This window comes from Rattus norvegicus, chromosome 7, assembly GCF_021556685.1.
Source record: "Rattus norvegicus strain SHRSP/BbbUtx chromosome 7, alternate assembly SHRSP_T2T, whole genome shotgun sequence".
NCBI classification, from domain to species: domain Eukaryota; kingdom Metazoa; phylum Chordata; class Mammalia; order Rodentia; family Muridae; genus Rattus; species Rattus norvegicus.
In genome coordinates this window covers 77,286,450-77,312,356 of record NC_141540.1, presented here as the reverse complement: position 1 = coordinate 77,312,356, position 25,907 = coordinate 77,286,450, and the positions used below count along the sequence as shown (strand labels likewise).

General features: G+C 47.9%; 1 long non-coding RNA gene across 2 annotated transcripts; it reads right to left on the bottom strand.

The window, feature by feature from the left end:
* On the bottom strand, positions 1 to 25,907 carry LOC134479711 (uncharacterized). 2 transcript variants are annotated; one of them, XR_015624762.1, is made up of 4 exons: positions 25,692 to 25,907; positions 5,279 to 5,446; positions 4,345 to 4,511; positions 1 to 1,505 (listed from the first exon to the last, which is right to left on the bottom strand). It is a non-coding gene; the product is annotated as an uncharacterized LOC134479711 (long non-coding RNA). The 2 variants fall into 2 exon arrangements; XR_015624761.1 differs by lacking the exon at positions 1 to 1,505 and having other exon boundaries at positions 3,634 to 4,511; positions 25,692 to 25,905.

Genomic DNA, 25,907 nt, shown 5'->3' with positions numbered 1-25,907 from the left:
AATTTGGTTTGTCTTCGCTACTTTGAGACTGTGCCTCACAATGCACCTCTGGTTGGCTTGGAATTTGCTACATAGACCGGGCTGTCCTTCCAAAGTCTGGTAATAAAGGTGTTTACCACACTACAGCCAGCCAGAGTTCATCTTGAGTGATGCGCCCACTCCCATATTCCAAGGCTCTCCTTCTTTTTTTTTTTTTTTTTTTTTTTTTCTTTTTTTTTCCGGAGCTGGGGACCGAACCCAGGGCCTTGCGCTTGCTAGGCAAGCGCTCTACCACTGCAAGGCTCTCCTTCTTACCATCCCTTTTTGAGTATTGCTCAAAGGAAGCCCAGCTCACCTCATTGAGACCTTCATCTCACCACGGTGGGCAGCTCTTCCTGCTTGTCCACAGCCCTGACTTTGACACCCCGAGTCTTGAGCAAACTCTGTCCTGTCCCTTCCCTGTCCTTCCAAGAACCCCAGGCTTGTGAACCCCAGATTCATCAGACACCTACCTGGAATTCTAGGTTGGTCCAGCCTGGGTTAAGAGTAGCTGATCCATAGTGACAGATCAATTCAGAGTTCCCTGATTTACTCACAAGAGAGAAATATTCTTAGATCATGTCAAGTTCCAGGGTGGACAGTCCACAGGTGGCTCTACCCTGCATGGTGCTTAGGTGACCAAAGTTCCTTCAAGCCAGGGTGCCATCATTTCTCAGAGGAGCTTGAAGAATGTTTGCTGTCGCCAAGGTTCTCACGCTCCACTGTCTAAAACCTCCACCTCACAGCAACTCGGGCTGGGAAAGCTGTGTAGCTCTTGCTCAGCACCAAGTGGGAACCAGGGCCAGGGACATGGCTCAAGGGTAAGCACTCTACCAGGTTCAATTCCCAGCACACACACCCATCGGTGCCTCAGTTCTAGAGGACCTGATGCTCTCTTCTGGCCTCTACGGGCACTAGGCATACAAGTGGTACACAGACATAGCTTCAAGCAAAACCCTCGTACACATAAAACGAAATAAAAAAAAAAGTTTAAAAAGTGGAGAACTAGAGCCCTTGCTCTAGATGCCTGCCCTTCTTCATCCCATGCCCCCCACTGTCACCTTATTGCCTTCCTGCTGTCCCATTCTCACCTCCTGACAGGAATGTGTGTCTGCCACCTACAGCCTGTGAGGGGCTGGTGATGGAATCAGTCACCAACAGTCATCTGACCCATCTTAGAAACACACTACAGCCAGCACTGGTCCGCATGCTCGTTCCTGGAGTTCTTGTTTGTTTTAAAATTTATTGTATGTGCTGTTGTCCATTATCTCCAGGCCTCACGGATGGGTACCAGCTCTAGGAGAAGTGAAAACAAACGTTGGCATCTTCCTTCCAGCTCAGACTAATCTTTGGGGAGATTGTCTGGATCCCATCCAGGCACATTGGCTGTAAGGACACCATTACCAGGAAATAGAAGCACACTCCAGATCATAGCCCCTGACCTGGGGGCTTCCACCCCTACTCCAGATGAGGCCGGTCCCATTTGTCTGTCAAGGAACAGGAGAAGGCAGGGTTACAGTGACCATCAGACATTGGTATAGTGCCATGCGGAATAACGGGAACTTTGGGCCCAGAGGTTAGAGAAGGGAAGAAGAGGGAACTGCAGGTGGCGCCTACAGAAACTGTGTGAGGCTAGTCACCTGTCCTGTAGTGAGTGCACACCCACTCACTTCTGCAAAATGGCTTCCTTTTTTCTCTTCCCATTCTAAGCATCCCCCAAGGGTGGTCTCTCTCTCTCTCTCTCTCCCTCTCTCTCTCTCTCTCTCTCTCTCTCTCTCTCTCTCCCCCTCTGTCCCTCCCTTTCTCTCTCCCTTCCTCCCTCTCTCCATCCTTCTCTCTTTCCTTTTTATCTGAGGAAAATCATCCTGATCCTGTCCATGACCCTTGTCATTACTTTTGATCTAGCTCCCTTGAATAGTCTCACCCCAGACTTTCAGCTCCAGGTGGGCAAAGATGACAAGCAGCCCCCACTGAGATTATCCACCAACACACTAGACACAGTTTGTCCAAAACAGCACAGAACTTGATGCTCACTCCGGGCTTCCCATCATCTAGGAAGGAGATGTGGGTGGGCCTCATCTTGCTGTGTGCTCGTCCCATGGACTAGTCATGAATCCAAATGTGTGGGAGACATCTTTGGTTCTTACAGATTGACTGCCTCTAGTACAATGCTCACTAATGACTGTCTGTTCGCTCGCTTGGCCCCATGGCTTCGTTTTTCCCTCACGTCTCCATTTCTCCTGCTGTGTCGTCCCAGCACTGACCACAATGACCACAGACCTTAGTTTCACATCCTTGTCCTCTCCAGTCTGGTTTCATCAGACCCCAGGACAATGGCTTCCTGAGAAATGATCCCAAGAGAACAATGCCAGCTTTCGTGCTGAAGTATGTCAGAGCCTCACAGCGAGGATCGCTAATTGGAAGAAACCAGGGAGGGCTGGGCCTGAAGCGATGGGACAATAATCTGAAGGCCTGTGTGGTGGAGGAGAGCTGGCAACCATATGAACTGTGCTCATGGTGGCCTCGTGGAGGGCACATGGCACCAGGAACTCCAGGGCAGCACGGATGCTTGATCAACCCAGAGGATGGGGGAAGGGACAATCACCTCCCGAGGATTTTTGAAATCTCCTTGCAACAGTCTCCTGGATTTAACAGTCAGTATGCACTGGTGGTCTACTCACACATGGCTTTTTCTCGGCATCCCCTTTAGCTCTCGGTCCCTCTCGGTCTCTGGTTGGTCCTGACCACTGCAGCCAGGGATGGCAGTGCCCACCCTACCCTTCGTCTAGAGTTGCTTTTGCCATGGGCACCTCAGACCGAAGCTTTTTAACTTTTTATTCTCTGGGCCACAGAGTTAGTTGGGGTTTTGTTGTTATTGTTTTATTTTGTTTTCTTTTTTCTAAATTCTGGGATAAAATACTCAAGAAATGAAGAACTTAAGAGAGGAAAAGACGCCTTGGCTCATGGTTTCAGTGTCTCCGTAGCTTTTAGGACGGTTAAAGTAGGAGCATCATGACAGAAGAGTACTGTGGAGGAGGAAAGTTCACCTCATAGCAGCCGGGAGACACTTCAGCAGGCGCTGGAGACCAGAGACATCCTGTGAAGGTACAGAACCTACCCCAGGGGCTCACCTCCAAGTTCACAACACCTGGAAATGCTACCAGATTGTGACAGATCTGTCTTCAATTACGTCAGAACTCGCGTGGTTCTATCAGCTCTGAATGACCAGATGAAGCCAGGGCTCATGGCTTCAACACACGAGCCTTTTAGGGGCAAAGTCTTTCCAACAGGGATGACTTTCCTCCTTCTCCTCCCAGGGAATCTACTTTGACTGGAAAGCCAGGCTTTCTACTGACACCTGGGCCTCTGCTTTGGCCAGCCACACAGTATTAGGTTCAGCAGTGAGGCCCACAGAGTCATGCTCTTTTGTGGGACATATATACCACCAAAGGCTACCTACCCAGAAACCACGCATCAGTGTCCCTAAATCTTCTTCAAAGTCCTCCTGGAGTGCCCAGTAGAGTCACCCCAATGAAGGCCTGCTTTCTGCAGCTGCCCTGATGCCTGTCCCTTGTCGTGAGTCTGGGGTAGCTCAGAGATTTACTTTGACCATGAATGAATTTTAACAAACAAGAGGCTTTATTAAATACTTTCCAGGAACCATGGATACAAACATACTGGAGACCCAAGCTTAGAGCACGTCACCAAATAACATTAGGCACTTATAAAGACAAAACTCATAGGGCCACATACTTCCTGCTTTCCTGCAATTAGACACAAGCACATCCTGTGCACTTGGGACAACCAAGCTTGTTTACAGTTTGTTATCTTCCGTGAACCACAGCCCTTAGCCCTCCAAGAAGTCTCCATCCTCAGTGAGCGGGGCTTACAGTTTAGAGGTAGTTTTGTTTTACGGAGCTCTTAAGCCCAGTGAGTTAAACAGAAGGTTGGCCACAACACTTTAACCCATGGCCTGTGATCCCAGTGATGCTCTGGTTCTGGCTTTAGTAGGTCTCTCACCTCCAGATTCAGTGCTGTCCACCCTGACGGCCTAGCCTCTACTCTAGCTCCTGTGGGAGCCTCCCACTGCCCCTAGATTGGACCTTCATGGGCCCCAGGTGCTTTCAGCTTTCAAGACATGGAGGCCTGGACTCCTGCTGGGTCCACATTCTACAGTGGGCTTGGTTCTTCTAGCCTAGACCTACCTCCCTTTACTGTCTTCCTCCTTGTTCCAGGACAAGAGAGAGCAAGAGAGAGAAAGGGAAACTTGGGGGACTTGAGAGAGGAAGGCAGCCCTGTCATCCCAGGGTCTGATTAAAGCCTCACCATCTGACAAGCAAGATTCCAGTCAATGCTTTCCGTAAAGACTGCAGATGAGTTGATATTTTTTTCACGTGTTGATATTTTATGTTTCAGTAGCAGCCTCTGGTGTGCGTTTAAGGCCTGAATGCAAATGCCCTTGGGTGAAGCCTCATTCCTCTCCCTGGACCTGCCTGAAAAATCCCAAACAAAATGGTTAACTGCTTTGACACTGAAGATGCCCCTCCCTCTGTGGGGACTAGACTTTCACTGTGTCAACTGAGACCCTGTCAGGAGCCTCTCAGGAACTGCCTTGTCATCATTTACTGTCATTTAGGTTCTACAAAAGGAGCTGTGACTTGGCTTTGAGGAACCTGCAGCAGCGCTCTTGGGTATGTCTTACTCCATCATGAACAAGTCTCTTAATCGTTCTGCTTAAGCCTTTATTTAAAATACCATTATTAAACCCCAACTCCACCTCATGGGCTGTGCTAAGTTATCTGTGCCAATGAGATGAGTCAACTGAAGCCAAATTAAAGTATAAAAGCAGATTTATTGGGGTCAGCTCTTGGACAAGTTCACCAACCACACAGGAGAGGGTCATGAAGTCACCACGGAGAGGGAGACAGAGAGGAGGGGGAAGAAAAAGACAAAGGGCCACATGTGCAGGGAGAGGAAGGGTGAAAGGAAGCCCAGCTCCCTCTCTGTTCAGGGCAGAGAGCAAGGAATGCCAGCCATGCCCTGTAACCAGGAGATGCTGGGAGAACCTGGAGGCCAGGTCCACTTTGGTAAAATATCCACCTCAGCAGTTTGTCCTAGGTCTAAATCCCAACAAATTGTCATGAAATTCCTTTCTGTGTCAAAGCCACACATTTTGATTTGACCTGAGCTGAGGTCCCTGAAAGTCTGCTTGGCCCCTGAGGATGCCGGGGTGGGTGGGTGGGTGGGTCCCATCCCTGACCTCTCTTTCTGGTTGGCATTCTGTGTGCTTCCTGACACCGAGGCACCTGTGGGTCACGAGGGTCATTCCCGTTCCCAACCTTCACAACCTTCGTCCAAGTAGGTACTCAGACTGAGCCGTTCTTTTCTGTTGAGTTTGTTCTCTTTCATGTTCTTCCAAGAAAGCCTCCTGTGAGAAAGTGTGAAAGCCAAAGTTAGGGTTTTTGTGCCCAAGAGCTCCATTAAACAAATGCCTCTAACCTGTAAGCCCCACTTGGCCAAGGACAGATGCGTCCTGAGATGCTGGGGTTGTAGTTCACATCCAACAATAAACCACGTTTTCATTTCTCTAAGCAAGTTCACTTGACCTGATAGCACTGGATATGCTTGATCACGTGTACACACTAGGCGGGAAGTGTGTCAGGATGTATGCTTGCCCCAGATTGGACGAGGGTAGGAAACACACAGTCTTATGGGTCTGCCTTTATAAGCTCCTGGCCAATGTAGCTCATGGCCATTTTCTGGAAAGCCTGGAGTGGACCTGGCCAGCTTGTTTCCCCAGCCTGTATTTAACTAATGCTTGCTTCAGATTTGGCTCAACACTGTGGTAATGCTCTTATTCTTACCTGGTGGGATTAACAGAATCAACAGTGGCTTTGAGTCCTGCCTGTTAGTTAGCTGTCATTAGCAGAGTTTTCCACAGGGACAAGGTCAAAGGACACGGACAGCAGTGCCATGATATCACAGTCTTGGAGGATCAGTCTGCCTTCCTAGTTACTTAACACAATCTTTTCGAGTCACTCTTAGTCCTTACATTGGTGGGGACGCTCACGACCAGGTTGAGTCCTCCACTGTCTAGTGACTGGGAACACAAAAGGAAGTACCCCATTTGCTCTGATGTGACTTTCTGAGATGTGTGTAGAATATTCACCCGGGCACTTCTAGAGGAAGACGTTTTCCCTGATGTGGTCTTTGGAGCACTTGTACTGGGAGCACCAGTATTGCTTGCAAAATGCAATTCCTGGTCTCCCTGAAGACCGACTTGAGTGAAAGAGGTCCTGAGGGCAGAGGCTGGGAATCTGTGTCCCTATCAGAACCTGGCTTAGTGCTTAGCCCAGAGTGATGGACTTTTCTGTCCCTTGCAGCAAACCCAGGGCTCCCAGGGCTTCATGGCTCCTGGTCAGTATTAACCCTTGATTTTGGGCATGTGTCTCATTCCACTCTGCCTGTGTGGGCATTCTCTAAGTTTCTGTTGGACATTAGCATCACTGAGACTCCCACTACTGCTTTGTTCCTCACGGTACTGTATCTTCGATGGACTGATGGACCGAGGTACAAACTCAGACCCCATCTATGAGAAGACAGAGGAAAGGAGGTGGTAGTTTCAGTTAGTGTCCAGCCTCACTGGTTTTTTGGCAATCTGTAGGGGCAGAAGTTTTGGTGTTCTGTTCATGATACACAGGTGTTCAGCAAGGCATCGGCACCCTCCATGACTCTGGAAGGCAGATGTGAGAGGAGGTGGCTTTTCTAAGAGCCCACACTAATCCAATGCAGGCATAAAGCTGACCTTGTGTGCCTGGAAGGCAGATTGCTGGGCTGGGGCAGACAGACAGGTGTGCAGCTTGGGGCAGAGTCATGAGAAATATTCTTGAGACAAGAATCATGTCATTCTCCTTGGTGTAGAGAGACCTTGGTCCTCACAAGTGTCACAGAGACATGTTGAGGTTTGCTCTTTTCCTGTATATTGTTATGGCAAATATTGCCTCCCCCCGCCCCGCAAGGCCAGGCTGTCCTCAGGGACAAGAGAATCTACACATAGACCCAAGTGACGCTATGTAACCTTCCCCAGGTTATCCCTGATTGGTGAATAACGATGCCTATTGCCTATAGCTGGGCAGAATTGAGAGAGGTGGGGCTTGGGGTTTCCAGGCTTCTGATCTGAGGAGAATCAAGAGGAGGGAGAGAAGAAGGTGGAGAAAGAAAGAAGTTGCCATGGGGTAGGTGAGTCATGAAAACATGGCCATGAGGGCTGGCCAGTTGGAGTAAGAGCTGCCCAGACAGAACATGGTAAATAATAATTTGGGGTTGTTGATGGGAAAATAGATCCTAATAGCATATCTGCCCAGTTCTAGCGCTGATAATGGCTTATTATAAATTTAAAGGTTATGTTTGTCTTTTATTTGGAAACTAAATAGTCATAGGCCTGGTAGAAGTTCTGGGTTGAGAGTAGTTTCAAAAGCATCAGAGATCCCCAGCAGGGAGAAACCGGTCCGTATGGGAGAGACTGGACTGTGTGAGAGGTCACAGACACCACACATGATTGATAATCTCCAAGTGATCTGTTGAGGACAGCTATGGTGTCAGTAGTGGGCACTCCCTGTATATGGAAGATGAGTAAGAAACTATTGGCTCATGAAGATGATGTCACCCAGGAAAAGCAAACTGCTTTCACTAGTGCCCCAGCCAGACCCCGACAGTAACTAAAGCCTGGGCCCCAGACCACCTCTTCTGGTGCACGAGTGATCAAAACAGCCCAGAGCTTAGGTGTTTCTAACTTGGATGGAGAGCTAAGACGAGCTCTCAGGGTAATGTGAGCTCAAAGTTCAGGGTTAACCCAGTAAAGAGATCACCAACAATGAAAATGTTCTTTATTTTATGTTATTAGCTTTGTATACTATCTTTCATAGCACTTCAAAGAAACGAGAAGCAATTGTGACCTCATAATCCCAGTGCTGGTAGACAGTAAGGGCTATCCAACAAGATCTGAGAGAAGGAAGACTCTTAGTCCACGAAGATCTTCTGAATTGGGCTTTAAGGGTGGGGCTGAGCTGGGGGTGTTGTTCTGAAAATCGAAGCTTTGGTTTTATTGCCAGCACGACATAAAATTGGATATGGGGCCACACACCAGCAACCCACCCTAGCACTCAGGAAACAGAGCAGGAGCATCAGAAGGTCAAGAACAGCCTTGGCCATAGGAGACAGGGCCCATCTGAGCCCGGGAAGACTCCGTGTCCTTCCAAGAAGGAAGCTGAAGTGTCTATATTCTTTAATGGCCCCACAACATTTTCATGATCCAGGAGAGATGGATGCCGTGTCCTAAGGGTTGTCCTAATTTCGGTCTGCCTGAATCTCCATCATACATTCCTTTGATTCTAGGAGTCCCCAGACTCCCTTTTCATTTCCCATCTACCTACAGTCCTTATCCTTCTCTGCCAAGACATGTAGGAAAGCTCAAAAAACTATATCACTCACATGCTCCCTCTAGATTCTGTATGTTAACATCTTTTTTTTTTCTTTTTTCTTTTTTTCCGGAGCTGGGGACCGAACCCAGAGCCTTGCGCTTGCTAGGCAAGCGCTCTACCACTGAGCTAAATCCCCAACCCCACGTTAACATCTTATATATTTGCTTTTCTCATATCTTTCCATTTGTCCTTCTGTCCTTTGTCTCTCCACCCATCCACCCACCCACCCACCCACCCATCCACCCACCCACCCAACCACCCATCCATCCATCCATCCATCCACCCACTGACCTGTCCATGTATCCATCCATCCATCCATCCATCCATCCATCCATCCATCCATCTTATTTTTTGATGTCTTTCTAAATCAATTGCATTTACCTATAAATGTCTTAGCCTATATACATCAAAAGTCAGTATTTGCAGATAATTATGTTTGAAAATGTTACGAGAACACAAGCCAGAAATCATAAGTGGTTTTGTCTTGACTTGTTGGTCTAGAACTTGTTTTGTAGACCAAGCTGGCCTCAAGTTCTCAGAAATCCACCGACTCTGTGTCTGTTTCCCAAGTGCTGTGATTAAAGGTGCGTGCCACCACACTCGGCACTAACGTGTTTTGCTAAATGCACGCACCTGGGTACCACGGTCCTTCATCAGCATCACCCCATCAAAGTTCTGAACACTTTGCCTTTTCTACATCAAAATCCATCCTGACTTTTTCCCATCAGAGAGCAGTAGTTTAAGACTTTTTTTTTTTTTTTACCATTCTGTGCTGTATTTAAAACCTCAGCGTTTGTTGTTTTAGTTCATTCCTTTTCTGTGCTGACTCTGTGTGTGTGTGTGTGTGTGTGTGTGTGTGTGTGTGTGTGTGTGTGTTCTATGGTTTATCTCCTCATTCCTGACACTCAGACAGTTTCCTGGGCTTTAACTATTGTAAATAAAGGTGTTATACTTGACCACGGGTTCTGTAGGTAAGCATAAGGCTCTCATGGGCTTGCTTTTAATTTTTACTACATGAATACTTAGGAGTAAAACTGCTGAGCTGTTGTGTCAGAAGATCTAGGTTTATAGAAACCACAGGAACTTTCTTCTGAAGTGTTTGCACCATTCTACATTCTCACAGAGAATCCGTGAGGGTTGTGGTGCATTGATACCTGAAGGACATACATTGATTTTGTCTTTTTAATTCTAGCCCTTAGGGTGGATATGTGGTACTACCGTTCACTGTGGGTTTAATTCTCATCTCTCCAGCGATCGATGGTTGGGATGGTGAACAGACCTTCACACAGGGCTGGAGTGATGGCAGTGTCTGTACTGGCTGCTCTTGCAGAGGACTGGGGTTCAGTTCTCAGCACCCACATGGCAGTTCACAACGGACTATAACTCTGATGGACAGGAAGTGGATGACCTTCTGTCCTCTGCTGGCGTTTGCACCCACACAGGTACACACATACACAAATAGAGCAAATCCACAACACAACACCTTCCACATGCTCACCGGCCCGTTGTTACCTTCTCTGTGAATGCCTCGACGGCCTGTGCCTATATAGACAGTTGCTGGCTTATCAGTTTTTCAATCTTGCTGATCGTTAAAGGTTTTTGGAGACTACTGGTGTGCGATTTGTCTCATCAAATGTTTCCTTTGACTTTGCTATCAGGATTGTGATGCTCTGAAAAATGAGTTTTAAGACTCCCCTCCTCCATGAAACACACAATGTCTTTTTTTTTTTTTTTTTTTTTTGATGCTCCTGCTTCCCACCCACCACTGGCTTTATATATTGAATTGCTGTTTTAGATCTATTGACTCTTGACTTCTCAAATGGAACATTTTAGTTAAGTTACATTTAACATAATTGTTGATTTGGTTGTTTTTATGCGTCTAGTTTTTCCATTCGGGGACTCCCTCCCCGAATCTCTCTTCTTCCTCCTGCCGTCTTTGAAGATACATGACTCTGAAACAGTCACTCTCAGTTTGTCCACTAGCTCTCTGCCAAAGATGCCCAAACTGTAAACAGAAACATTCGGGTCCCCGGCCTCTGTCATCTTTCCCCACATCTCGCTGCTGCTCTAAGCCATTACGTAGAGTACTCCTGCCTGAGAGAGTTTCTCACAGCTCCAGTACTGCATGGCGCCCAGACATCTCACAGCCTTGTACACAACATCCAGAACCCTCAGAATGTTGTTGCATTCCTTCTGGGCTCCCGGACTTTGGGGATCATACCACCTGCATTTAGAACAGATCTCCCAGTCCCTAGTTAATTCCTCCCTGGAATAGGCCTCTCGCTCAGAAATTGTCATTCTCTTCACCCCACTCCACCCCACCCCACCCCATCCCGAGTTCCTCCCTTTCCACAAGTCCCAGTATTGGCTTCCTGTTATCTCAGTAACACATTTCACAAACTTGATGTGATGAAGAGAAAATGTAGTTCTGTCAGAATTCTGGAGGCCAGAAGTCTTGGGGTTGGTTTGTGTTAGCGTTCTGTCTAAGCTCCACCCCACAGTTACCTGGCAACAGTCAGGTATGCCTAACTCACTATAAAAGGGGCTGCTTGCCCCCTCCTCACTCTCTTGCTCTCTTGCTCTTACCTTCTTCCCCTTTTGTCCCCTCTCTCCCTATTCCCTTCCCCCTTCTGTCCATGTGCCCATGGCCAGGCTTCACTCTACTTACTCTCTCTCTCTCTCTCTCTCTCTCTCTCTCTCTCTCTCTCTCTCTCTGCCTACTACCTTCCCTATGCCCTGAATAAACTCTATTCTATACTATACCATTGTGTATACCTCAGGCTGGTCCCTGAGGGGGAAGGGATGTCTTATGGCCCGCAGAGGCATCCCCTTCCTCCAGACCGCTTAGAACACATCCATCTTCTCTTTATCCTTTTCTCAACACAGCAGTGGTGCTGAAAGCTGGGACATATCCTCTCTCTCTTTTTATACACACATCAGTTTGGATGAGCCAAAAACAAAGGGCTGCCAGGGACGTTCCTTCTGGAGTCTTGGGGGAGAGAATCCATTGGCTTCTCAGGGTGGGCTCAACTCCCTTGCTTGAATTTCCTTGTTCCTTCATCACAGCCCATCACCGTGATCTCTGCCTTTGAGGCCAAATTTCCTTCTCTTCTGCTTTAGACAGATGCTTTTCCTGCTTCCTTCATGATCTGTCTATGTGTGTCTCAGCCCCACTGTGTGTGTGTGCATGTGCATGTATGTGAGCATGTGTGTGAACATGTGTGTGCATATGTGAGTGTCAGCATGTGTGTGACTGTGTGCTTATATGAACATATGTATGAGTGTGTGAACATGCGAGTAAGTGTGTGAGCATGTGTGTGAGTATTGTGAATGTGTGTGTGCATGTGTGAATATGTATGTGAGTGTGTGCGTTTGTGAATGTGTGAGCATAAGTTCACGTGTGGTGTGTGTGTGTGTGTGTGTGTGTGTGTGTGTGTGTGTGATATTGAATTTTGCATCACAGTGACAAAAATACCTGACAGAGGGGCTGGAGACATGGTTCAGCAATTAAGAGGACTGGACGTTCTTCCAGAGGACCTGGGTTTGATTTCAAGTACCCACATGTCAACTCACAGCCACCCGTGAGGGATCGGACTCCCTCCTCTGGCTTCTGTGGACATGAGGCACAGACAGACATGCGAGTTAAACACTCATACACATAAAATGATGATGATGGGGGTTGGGGATTTAGCTCAGCAGTAAGCGCAAGGCCCTGGGTTTGATCCCCAGCTCCGAAAAAAAGAAAAGGGAAAAAAATTATGATGATGAAGAAGCAGCAGGAGGAGGAGAAAACTGACAGAACGAATGGAGAGAAGGTTTACTTTGCCTCATGGTTCCAGCTCATCATGGTGGGAAAGACAAGACAGAGCTCCTGCCAGTGCCTGAGGCTCCCCATATCACAGGGGACCAGTGAGTAGAGTGGTCAGGACCAAGGACGAGGGTACAGCATTCAGTGTCCCACACCTAGCAACCCACCAAGCATCTGTCTATCAACTAAGCCTGTCTCCTTAAAGTTCCAAAGCCTTTAAGACAGCACCACTGGGGCAGCAGAGGGAACCAATGTTCAAAGCACAAGCCTATGGTGACAGTTCAGGTCTAACCCGTGACACTGTGGTTACACTGAAGAATCTTTGGATAATCCAGGATAGCCTCTCATTTCATTTAATCGCGTCACCAAAATCTGTTTGCTACCTAGTAGCTATATAGGCCTTCATGTCCTTGGAGACTATTATTCTGTACAACAACAACCCCGGCCTGGCAAACCCCCATCTCCTCTTTTTTTTTTTTTCCCCTGTGTAACCCTGGTTGTCTTGGAACTCACTCTGTAGATCAGGCTGGTCTTGAACCCACAGAGATTCTCTTGCCTCTGCCTCTGAGTGCTGGGATTAAAGGTGTGCACCACTAGCACCTGGTGCCACCTCCTCTTTAGTATTTGTTTAGTCTTAAATGTTCTTCTCTTAGGGTCTCCCCAGCCCCAAGGCTGTGCTCTGGTCCATCTTAGCTTCTCTCACATGCTCCTGTGCAGACCCTGTTGCAGCAGGTTGTAACTAGTTTCCCGTTCTCTCCCTTCTCTTAACTAGAATCAGCAACTGAGACCGGGATGTCACAGCACCGCCACACACACACACACACACACACACACACACACACACACACACACACACATACCTGCTCAAGGTCAGACACATTTGTACAAATTTTCAGGGGCGTCTCTGGTCAACAATTCCAAGGGCAAAGAGCGACCTAGTGAAATAGTACTGGTCCATTATTGAAGGTGATACAGGGGCCAGAAGAAGTATGGCTGTGGCTGGGTGAGATGGGTAATCCTGGTCACATGATGTCCTAGTGGTGTACCCCTAATAGTTGGACTCTAACGCCTTACAAAATGAAGGTCAGGCTGTCAGCAACAGCCCCACAGTCCCTCTGGCCACTTTCATTGTTCACTGTACCATTCCTGTGACTCTACTCAGAGACCTGGCCCTTGGAGATGAGACTTTGGAGTCCAACTTTTCCCTATCACTGTGGTGGTCTATAGCTAGCCCTCTAGACATTGATTAACTTTTTCAGTAAAACATAATCATTAGGCAAATTCCATAGCCTATCCAGGAATATATAAACAGAAGCAAACATTAACCCAAACCTGTGGCTTTACAACCCCCATTTGCCCTTGGGTACATTGGCAATGACTACTTGACTTTAGTTAGGGCAGCTGCTTGGTTGAAGAGAACAAAATGCATGGTAAAAAGCTCTCAGTTTGTGCCAGCAGAGATGAACCATGACCCCTGGAATGTGGACTTATGCACCAGCAAAGCCTATGAAACAGCAAGAGACCCAAACAGTCCTACCTCCCAAGGTTGTGTAGTATCAGACAGCACGCATGCCTATCTCTGACGAGGCTAGCCATTTACACTAAACCTTAGAAGCCGCTCAAACATTCCTGCAGCGTGGGATGCAGAGGAAAGGGGGTCTGAGAGGTGGGCGTGGACAGCAGTCTTCTCTTGACATTTGCTGCCCACTAGCTTGGTGTTTCCTGGGGTGTCCCCCTTGCTATGTGGTTGAGGTGCAGTGGGTGTTGGGGGTGTCTGTGTTTCTGTTGGATGGTTAAGGGTGGAAACAAGATAAGGAGGTTTTAACCAGCCTGCAAAGAGCACACAGCCTTTGTAACTGCAAATGCTAAGGCAGTTACATGCCTGCATGGAGTCCTCAGATCTCCCCACCCTTAGATGTCAGTGTTGATGGGTGGGCATTCTCACAGTCACACGGTGTTCCTACCTCATTAACCCGTTCTCTGTGGTCCCCTGTGTCCCCTTCAGAGTCTTCCACCCTCCCCCTTTGTCCTTCACTTCCCCCACTCTGACTTCCTACCCTGGAGTCATGTCCCACCGAAGCTTGAGCGGGAAGAAGGAGCATCTGGAAATGAATAAGAACCACGCATTTGATCCTAGGATGTCATGTGGCTACCCTTGGCTGTAGAGCCAGACTTCTAGGGGCCGGAGAGTGGTTCAGAGCTCTTGCAGAGGACCCAAGTCCAGTTCCCAGCACCCATCTGAGGCAGCTCACAACTGCTCCACAGCAGATCATGACAACTTCAGCCACAGGGGCCTCTGACAACCTCCTCTGGCCCCTTCAGGCTCCTGAGCTTGCTTGCACACACCCTCAACACAGACAAAAAGACACACACCATAAGTAAAAATAAAAATTTAAATAAATAAATAAAACAGGGTTTTTTCCTCTCTATCATCAACTCTGATTTCACAGGCAAATTAGGGCCAGGAGTAAGAACATGCATTTTGAGTCAGATAAAATGGACTACTGCTAACTCTGCCGTCTATAAACCGTGTGCAATTGGGCAAGCGATTTTACCCATCTTCTTCTTACTTCCCGATCTGTAAAAGGAAATTACAGTGACGTAGACAGTTATGAGAGTGGAAATGAGGTCATATGTGTGAGAAGTGCCACAGTTCCTTGCATATACACCACATGATCAATAATCATTAGCTGTTGTTATTATTGATGATTATAAGGTGGTGGTGGAGGACAGGGCATGTGACTCAGTGGTAGTATGATTACCTAGTATGGTTAAGGCCCCGGATTTGATCCTCAGCACCACGTAACCCTGATGTGATAGTGTTCTTCAGTAACCACATCACTTAGGGTACGGAGGCAGGAGAATGGTATATTCAAGACCATGCTGGACTACCTTGAAGGCCAGCTAGGACAGATTAGTGAAAGTTTGTTTGAAAAACGTGTGTGTGTGTGTGTGTGTGTGTGTGTGTGTGTGTGTGTGTGTGTGTGTGTTTTGATGAGAACAATATGTAGAAAGCTTAGTTAGAAGAAAACTGTGGAACCAACCAACTGTATGCTGTCTTCATCTTTCAGGCAGGGTAGACAGATTGATGGGATTCTAGAATCCTATCACCAGATGCCTCCTAGGTCTTTAAGCAAATGGGAAGATTCATACTCTGTGCCATAATTGTTTTTGCTGCAAACCTAGCCCTAAGAAAAGCATTTCAGTAGAAATGATCTTAAGTATGTTTCCCACTGCAGAGGAACCTATCACCAAGCTTTGCATGCGCAGCACAAGAAAAAGAAGGAAATGAATTATGGGCAAATTTGACTTGCTGAGCCCATAGCCAGATAAAGTCCAACATACTTCCTGGAGATCTCAGGTTAGGCAGGAACTATTCAGGGCTGAAGTAACTGGAGACAGATCTAAAGGATTTGGGGGGGCGGAGTCGTGTTAGTTTTGCATTATATCCAGAGGCCTAGCGTGTAAGACACACACTGCTAGTGTCAAACACTGCTGGGCCTTTTGGTTTCTTAGTTGAGCTTCAGTACTGGGTTAAGAACACACAAACTGAACGGATATCAAATAGAAAGCACCACCCTTGTGAGGGATGCGGTCAGTCCCAAGTTTCAAAACTGTGGACAAGAAACCAAGTACAATGCAATCAGATGAACAAGCAAGGCTTGCCCAGCTTATTTTTCTTTTTTTCTTTTTTTTTTTCCGGAGCTGAGGACCGAACCCAGGGCCTTGCGCTTCCTAGGTAAGCACTCTAACCACTGAGCTAAATCCCCAGCCCCTCAGCTTATTTTTCAACCACAAGCCAAGTGCTAAGTTGTAGGCAAAGTAGTCATAGCTATTTCTAAGGCTTGGTTTCCTAGAGAAGCTTAGGACAGAGAGACTCTGCTTCCCAGAGACAGGTGACTGGGAACTTAATAGGCCATCCTGGTGATCTCTCCTTGCCTATATGGAAGGTGAACACTTCACTCCCCAAGAGCTGACCTTGTCTGTGCTGCGATGCCCTTTGCTGGCCTCTATAGAACGTAAGAATTAATATCCATTATTTAGCACGACTTCCTGTTCTGGCAAAGAGCACATACTCTGGTGTTGTGTACAACCTCAAGTTTGTATTTTTAGTTTGACTTTGGGTATCAGGACAGAGCACAAGAGCTCTGATATCCAATCAGCTCAGGACTATTTTAGCTTCACTTCTTGGATTTGTGCTCTGTGGATTGTTCTAAAAAATAAGATCTCCACAGAAGCCATCCCTGTCAGGGCCCAGGATCCCAATTCCTTCCTGCATGTTTTTCCCTGTTAGCTGCTCTCTGGAAAAAGATTATCAAGTTTGAAGGGATGTTCACTCTTACCTCTACTTTAGAATCCTGGCAGAATGAGGAAGTCCCTGTCAACAGCTTCCTGGGGCCCACAGCTGAGGTTCAAGGAGTCTGAAATGCCACCCAGGAACAGTAGAAGACAAGTACTAAAATCTGGTTCTGTGCTAAAATTCAGTCCACATTTTCCTGCCCGGTTCTCCCAGCTCCCACCAGAGCACCTGTCACTGAAGGATGTTAGCATTTTATAGAAGAAAACACGGGCGCAGGTTTAGTGCTGTGAAATGGTAATTCCCCCACCCCCGCCAAAGCCCCCACTCCCAGGCCCCCTAAGGACTACTGAGGACTTCAGGGTATCTTAGGAAGACATTTGCGGTGGTAGTACAGACTCACTCAGATTCACAGCTGCTTCCCACAACTGAGAAAGGGCAACACTCATGAACCACACTGAGCATGTCTCCTCACTGCCGATGTCCAGAGACACCAGGTCCGTCAGTCCTCTACAGGATTGAGGGAGTTCATGACCAGTGTGGTACCCAACCCCAACTGATACATCCACACGGCCCCTATGCCTAAGGTTCAGGGAAGACCATGGAAGAAAGGGTAGGAAGGCAGTAAGAACCAGGGGACCAGGATGTCCTCTGAGAGATAGATAGTGTCTCCTGTATGTGACAGAGAAACTGCAGCTGTGAAATCGCAACAAATGTTGCCTGATCAGGTTCTGTGCACAGTGACAGCACTAGCTGTCATGCCAGTGTGGATGGGGACAATCTCTCAAGGCCCTACCCCAGGGGAAGAGCTACAGGCCATAAATGGATGAATAGTGAGGGGGAGCGTGAGTAACCCCCTGATAAGTTGTTCAATCCCAAGTAGCCAGCCTAAACACACATGCATACTAGTGACACTAAATGGACTCAGTGGTGTGCACGCACACTCGTGTGTGTGTTGTGTATGTGTATTTGTGTATATGTGTGGTGTGTGTGTGTGTTTCTGTATGTGTGGTGTGTATGTATGTATGTTTCTGTATGTGTGGTGTGAGTGTATATATGTGTATGTATGTATGTTTCTGTATGTGTGGTGTGAGTGTATATATGTGTATGTATGTATGTTTCTGTATGTGTGGTGTGTGTGTATATATGTGTGTATGTATATGTATACATGTGTGTGTGTATAAGGACGAGAATTAAAGGAGAGGGGTCATGAATGTAAGTGGGAGCTGGAGGAGGGGAGAAGTTGGGATCCTGCGATGTGAATACAGCATATAATACTGATGTTTGGGGTTCTCTGAAAAAAGTACAAAAGAAAATAGGAGGAGTGTCGTGGTGTTTAAATCCTCTGTGATCTGAGCCTATGTCACGGAGGAGCCTTGCAAACAGACCAGGCAGGGGCTCATAGTTGTGAACTGATCCAGATTCTCATCAGAACCTGCAACAGGGCCAACAGTCACGGGCTTGACACCATTCACGGGGACATCTGTCCTGTGTCGTCTGCTTCTCCTACCCACTCAGCAGTTGGCAGAGCTGGCACCATGGTATAGTGTTGTATTATGCCCTAGCCTGCTCTATTGCTCTTGTGCCCTGTCACCTCTACCTCCAGGGTTCCTTGGTCCTGTCAGAAGGGAATAAATGCTGCTGGGTGAACATCGCTTTTAAAAATGAGCTTCTGAACCTGATTATAGAGTGAATATTTACATAGGCAAAATGTGTATGTTCAATATATATAGCCTGTCCTACTACTCAAAGGAAGCTCTGGTAGCAGGAGGATGGTCCACTTAGAGAAAAACAATTTGAAACCACTCACGTTCTTCTGTTGAGACAGACCAAGCTGCACTTGGCTTGGAACGTGGTGTGTCAGAAGGGAATAAATGCTGACCTCAAACTCAGAGACTCACCTGCTTCTTCCTTCCAACTAAAGACTGAAAGCATGTACTACCACACCTGGGTCTGTCTTCCTTTTCTTCTTTCCCTCCCCATTCCTGCCTTCCTTCTTCAGTCTTTTCTCCTTATTTCTTCCTCTCTTCTTTCCCCTAATCTTTGTGTTTGTATATAAGTATGCCTGTGTATGGTATGTTTATGCATATTTATGTGTGGGAAAGTGGACTCTCTCATGCCTCGATGCATGTGTGGAGGTCAGAGGGCAACCTCAGAAGCCCTTACCTTCTACCTTGTTTGAGATAGTCTCTCATTTTCCCCACTGGACATGCCAAGCTCACCGGCTGATTCTCCTGCTTCCACACCCACCCCCATCTCCCCATGAAGAGCTTGGATTGTGGACCTATGCACTGCCAGCTTCATGTGGCCTCTGGAGATGACACAGATAATGTTTACTCACTGAACCATTTTGTCAGCCCCAGCTTGTACTTTACACCAATCGGTGTCCACTGGGAATCTCTTCCAGAATGTCCCATCCTTCACAGACACCAAACCTAAGAGCAATCAAAGACCTTATATAAAATGGCACTTGGCCTGTGACCTACCCATAGCGTCCTGTACACTTCATCACCTCTAGATTACTTACGAGGTGTCATGGAATGTTGTCCCAACAGTTGTCAGAGTGTGTTGCTTTGGGAATAACAAGGCAAAAAGTCTGCGCAGGAAGCACTCTCTCTCGCTCTTTGTGTCTGAGCTCAGCTGAGGCTGCAGATGTGGAGGCTGTAAGTCCAGAGGGCTGAGTATCCACTGCCAACTGGGCACTGCACCTCATGACCCCTCTCCTCTTCCTTCCACACCTTGTCACCCCACAAGTGCTCTGAATTCCTGGGGCGTCCTCTCTGCACTGTCTAGGTGGTTCTTAATTTTCTATCCTGGGGTCTTCAGCAATAACAAAGAACTTGAGTGTTGGGATGGTGACACCAGGCCCTGTGGGGAGCTAGCAGGGACAGAGCTGGCACATCTACACATGGCTCATCAGCAGGACCAACAATCATGGAGGTTCAGATCTACCCTCGGTATCCTTCGGAGACAGACTTTTCAGACTTTTCTCCTGCTGCTTTATACGGAATCTGCCCTTTAGCCTCACAATCGTGCTGCAAGCTGTTCTCTGAATGGCCCGTGGAAGGTAAAAGCGCAGAGAGGAACCATTCGCTCAAGAACTCACATCAGTCAAGGGTGACGCTGGCCTTTGAACTCTGACCCAAACACAAAGCCTTTGACTTCCACTCATGCTCTCAACCTCTTCACAAAGAGAGGCTCGACAGGGAGGGTAGGAAACACACACCCAGAGGGATTCAGGCAAAGGCATGGGGAACATGGTGGACTGGTGTGCTCTGCAGAGAGGGGGGGAATCCCACCTGGTGAGGAGCCAACTTTGGCATCACTGAGCTGGCACGTTTCAGACAACCCAGGCAAAGGCTGCGACCAACGGCACTCCTGTCCCAACATCTAAACAGGCGGCCTTATTCCCTGTACACACAGACTTGCACCAGACAATTCTGGTCAGATAATCCTCCTGGCTCCTTTTCTACATAGTGATGCAGGGGCCCAGGTTCTGTGTCCCATAGTGAGACAAGATGGTGAAGAAAAAGAAGTGAGACAAGGCAGACATGGGCCCCCTCACCTAAGCGTGATGTGGCACTCGGCTCCTACTGCACTGGTTCATACCAACACCGGAGCATGGGGTGGGAATGACAGGCCTTGCAAGTCAATAGCCAGAGCAAGTCTATGCTCTGGAGGTCAGAGGGGGAGGTGCTCATGACCTTTTAGGGATCAGCTAGACATTTCTATCATAACCACACTTGAGAGGGAGTGGATAGTCACATGAGAGCCTAGCTGAGGCTGGTGAAGAGCACATAGGTGTTGGGCTGAGTGGGATTCACTGAAAGTGGGTCTTCCATGGACTCAGAACAATGCTTTCCCTACAGAGTAGATCCTGCAGATGAAGTCCAGTCTCCAGGCATCCATGGCCACCTAAGGACATAGACTGCTCTGGTCTGCTCTGGTTTTCTGTTCAATGTCACTGAATCTTATCTCAAGTTGAACCAGGTCTCTAAGACCCAGTCTTTGAGAACAATGGCGTCCTTCCTGGGGCTTTAGCTAAAATCAGCTATGTCTGGTCATGTGACTTACTGAGGTTTTTAATGAGTGAGTGTCTGTTGATTGGCTGGTCATTCAGGAGTTTAGGCAAGGAGTATAGAATCTCAGTGTCTAAATGTGCAGACTTCAGACATTTACAAAGAATTTGAATAAATGTGGCAGTTAGAACAAAAAAAAAAAATGGGCCAAGAAGGTGGGTGGATTCTAAGCACGAGAAAAGCCACGAGTCTATTCTCTGGGTCATGTTTCAAATTTCAAGTTTTTCTGTTCTTTTTTTCCCTCCCAATTGACATTAATTATGGATTGTGTGTCCCTTGGATCCTTGCTAATGTTATTAGCTTTGGAACAGCATTTCCTGCTTCCTCTCCGCTCTCGACTGTTTATTTAGTCAGCTGGCTTTCATTTCTGAGTGTCGGTTCAGCGATCCAACTGAAGGATTGTGGTCTGGATTATCCCAAATGAGACTCAAATAAAGAAAAGACTGACCTGTGTTTTTCAGAAGTGGGTGAACAGCATTCATCCTTGCGGACTAACCTGGCCTCTCTTTAGGAAAATGCTATTTGAGCTGCATATTTTCTGGAGAGCCGTACTCTTCTGATTGTCTGATTCTGCTATGGGAAGTGGCCTGTACCTCCCCTTTGGATGGTTCCTTGGAAGGAGGCTGAAAGTGTCCCTGTGGTTTTCAGATGGAGAGCCAGAATGGAAAGACTGCACCTCTCCCAAGGTCACAACGCCATGAAATGCCCGATTCTCACTTCTAATCTCTCATCCTGGAAAAGCCCCACTTTATGGAGCCTCTTTTTCCACTCAGTGGACAGGCATGGTGCCATCAGTGTACCCCCATATATTAGACTCATGCAGGGCATCAGAAGACAGTTGAGGGATATTTCCACTTTACATAAGAGTTGGGGCCTTCATTATTTAAACAATCCCACTTAGAAATCCCCAAAGCCACACTTGACTCATACAGCTCCTGTGTGCCTACCAGCTTGTCCTCCATTTGCCTCCTCTTCAGCACCTGCCACCTCCCTCTATTTCTCAAGGTAACATCCTAGCTCCCTTGGTTGAATCCCTGAACTTCCCTGACCCATGAAACCTCTCCAACCAACCTGTCTCCTTGTCTGCAAAATCAAAGCAGGCCTGAGTACTCCAAATTACGGCCGGGAATGGTCTGAGGAGCCCAGATGTGGACCACGTGGGTGGGACTGGAGTCAGCTACTGCAGCGTTTCAGTGGGACACAGCTAAGGCCAGGGTGACAGGACGCTGTAGGTCAGGATGTGGGGCAAGTGGAAGGCTGTAACACCATGGAAAGGGCACTCTGGGTATGAAGGGCACTCTGGGTATGAAGGGCACTCTGGGTATATTCCAGGACAGGCTGCTGCATCCAAGGACTGTGTGCTATGATACAACACCACACAGGAGGACCCCACGTTAGAGCAGTGAGAAACAGGGCTTTCTTAGGACAATGAGTCTCACAGTGGTAGCTTATTCAGTCCCAGCTCATTGCCAAGAGACCGAACCTCATCTCTCAAGAAAGACAAGATCTCATACACAGAGGTAAATCCCTCAGGCCCCAGATATCCCCCAAAGGCCTCACCTCCTGACACTGCAGTACAGGGAAATGAAGACTCAGCATAAGTTTTCTTGGGGACAGCACATATCCACACCTTAGTGGGAAGTTGTCTAAGTATCAGCCAACATTTACATAGTGCCAGATCTTGGCCAGATCTGTTCTGAGAACTCTGCAATGTTAGCTCATTCTGTCCTCACACTGACAGCTTTCTAACTTGCTTGCCCAACCTCTCAAAACTGGCAGTAGCGGGGTTGGGGATTTAGCTCAGTGGTAGAGCGCTTGCCTAGGAAGCGCAAGGCCCTGGGTTCGGTCCCCAGCTCCGAAAAAAAAAAAAAAGAACCAAAAAACAAAAAAAACCCAAAAAACAAAAAAACAAAAAAACAAAAAAAAAAAAAAAAAACTGGCAGTAGCTCTGCAGGAATCTGAATGCTGGTGGCCTGGCTCCGCCTTCTCATAGGGTTGCCACGAGACAATCTTTGTAGAGACCCTAGCCCAGAAGAATATTGAAGAACAAGAGACTCGGTGTGGAAGGAAGACAGAAAAGGACCAAGAAGAAACTGCACTGACAAACCGTGTGGGTATCCAGGGTTTAACCAGGACCAGATCTCCGCTTCCTTGCCTTTCTTGCACAAAGCCATCGTTGGTCTTGTGTGTCTGATTTAGGTGATCCTCTCCTAGAACGTGGCCCGTACTACAGAGAAGGACGTCTTCACACTGTCATTACCTGTGCTCACCTCCCCATTCCCTGTCCACACCAAAGGTGACGCCAGGCTCTTCATATTTCTGTTCCCAGGGCCTGACACCCAACCCAAGTTACAGCAATACATCATAGCCGCTGTCTTTATGTAAACGAATCAGTGAACGGTAGGCTCGAAGTATAACTGGACAGCACGCCCCCTGCCTAGGACCTAAGCATTCCTACTCTCAGAGCCCAGTCCCATTGAAGGCCTGCCCAATTCATTCGCTCTCCAGATGTGGGTAGATCGTGGTGCAGGTCTGCAGGGGTCTGTGAGGATGGCCAACAATCAGATCACATCAGGGCCCTAGGAACTGCTGTGAGAAGACCCACCTCCAGCTCCATTTCCTTGGCCACCTGCAGCCTAGACCTCGGCAGTCGCCAGCAGGGAAAACCACACGCATGAAGCAGACTCCCCTCTTGCTAATACCTCCAAACCTCAAAAGTAAGTTTCCATGAGGTCTAGAGCCCCACAAAAAGCTCTTTGGCCACAGACTTTTCAACTTAACAGCTTTTCTTCCCCCAGTGCATCCAAGGCAGCCCCACCTCCAATGGAGCCATCTCTATGACCCTTCTCTCCTCAGTCCCTGATCAGAGGTGCTCACACAGGGAAGCCCCAGGGAACCTCCAGGGGGAATTCCAAGCCCACAGGACAGCCTGCCATCTGAACCTGGCTCCTCCAGCAGTTGCTCAGGAATGCTGGCACTCAGACTGGGGTGGAGGGGGTGGAGGGGCTCATCATAAAACCCTATGTTTCCTTCCCTAACACTGTCATCCTGGCCAACCCCCAGGAGTCAGAAGTGGGCCTGGTTGTGTTAGCTGGAAGCAGGCAGACCAAAACCACACTATGTGAAATGCCTGGCCAGCCCAAGGCCATCGTCTTCCTAGACTCAGTTCCATCAGGCTGAGCTGCTTTTGTGAAGCAAAGACGGGAGCAGCTCAGTCACCAGCAGGGCTCTGGGCTCTGTAGCACTGGGAAACACTGCTCTCTGGGCTTGTATCTCTCACCTGAATTCTGCATACCTTTCCTGCGTGCAAGCGAGAGCGAGAACCTTAGCCAAAGCAATCTCTGTGCCAGAGAGAGTCAGATAACTCCTGATGACAGAAAGTAAGGGAATTCCTGCTAATCCATTCTCTGGAAAGGGCAGCGTCAGAAGATTCCAGTCACCCTTCAGATCTCCAGTGGTAGTAGTTCTCCACAAATAGAATTGTTTGCATGAGATAGAAGGGGAAGTAAGCCAGAGGTTGGCCCAGTTGTCTGTGCAAGCTAAGTTTGCTGAACATGTCTGTCCCTGTGATCCCTCAGGCCAGCTCCCTTAAGTGGGCAGCTGCCTCCTAAGCCATGACCTGAGGGACAAGGTACACAATAGTACTCAGAAGATTTGGTAAGCCTGGCCTACTTTCCCAGGACCCCAACCAGACACTGAGTGAAGTAAAGGGAGAGTGCAATGGAGCCCATTCAACCTCTCAGGGTTTCATGCGGTTGAAACCAAGAGGCAGAGTGTGTGAGTTGGTGGCTAGTAGGGCAGCATTTCTCAGCTTTGACCCTCTCTCTTCACTGTGTTGCTGGGGCTGGGACACAGGTAAGCACCAGCCTCCTTGCTAGCTGGCTCCCGTTAAATGCTGGCAGTCACAGGAAGCAGGAGGGTGATGGCAACGAAGTTCTAGGGATGCCAAACTCCTGAAAGCATCTATTCTCCACCTGAAAGTGTCCTCAAGATTAAGAGTAAGTGCCATCCCTTCCTGCCTTCAATTTACAGCATGAACCTCGTGTTCCATTCATGTAGAGAACCGGGGAGAACCAGAGATAGAACCAGACAGGCGACTCAGGAAGAGGTGCGCTCAGAACGGCAGTTCCAGAGCTGTCCTTGGTTCTCTGGTCCAAATGCTCTGGTTGATCTCCGCCTAAATGAGCACCCTTGCCTAGAGGCCCTCTGTGGAGGCGGGGACTGGCACTCCAGTGCAGACGTCAGTCATTCAGACATAAAGCTCAGGAGCTGGACCTCCTGATTTTCATAAAACATGAGTTATATCTAGTCCCAATTTTACCTCATCCCTTAGATGATTTTAGGGTTACCTTTTCAGTAGGGGGTGATCAGAGTAAAGAACAGAATCCGCCTTCGGGTGGAGATAGGTCTTACAATAAAAGTTAACCCAGTTGGGCAGGTCAATCACCTAGCCATGTACCGACACCTGGGAAGACCCATCTTAACCATGCTAAAGAGATGGTAGGAATTCCTTTAAGAAGATAATAAACTTCTCTTTCCCAGAAGCCCCTCTGCCCCAGCACAGTTCTACAAGCTGCCGGGCAGTTCTGTTGGGTCTGCCTGTTTTTCTGCCCCAATTCCTTTTTTCTTTTCTGTCTCTGTTTTTCAGATGCTAGCCAGAGCCCCTGTATGTTTTAATTTTGGTGCTTTTAGTTTCCTTAAAGTTTCCCCTTACTCTATATACCAGTCTATATACCTTACTCTATATACCTTACTCTATATACCTTACTCTATATACCTTACTCTATATACCTTCTTGTCTGCCATGTGGCTGACCTCCATGCCAGTCAGCTCAAACTTTTGACTTGTTCCTTCTCCATTTTCCTCCTGAAGTAGCTGCCGAGATTTATAGCTGCTCTGAGACTTTGTTTTAAACTAACCCGATTTCCTTAAGCCTCCATTTAGAGTCCATATTTAAAATTCTTTTAGTTATCAAGAGGGGACCCCATTCCCCTGGCAATAGAACCAACCTTTGAAATACTCCACGACAGTTGTTCCAGTCTTTGTGTTCCCTCCGATGACAACAGATACATTGGGGCTTCACATTGGCAGCAGAAATGTCCGAGGAAGTGAGAGGAAGAGGAGGCCTTTGTTCCTTGTCTCCAGGACTGAATGAAGATAGGACCAAAGGGGCTTCCCTCTGTGGCTTCCAGAGCTTGCCTGTCCCCTAGCCTAGCTGGGGACAG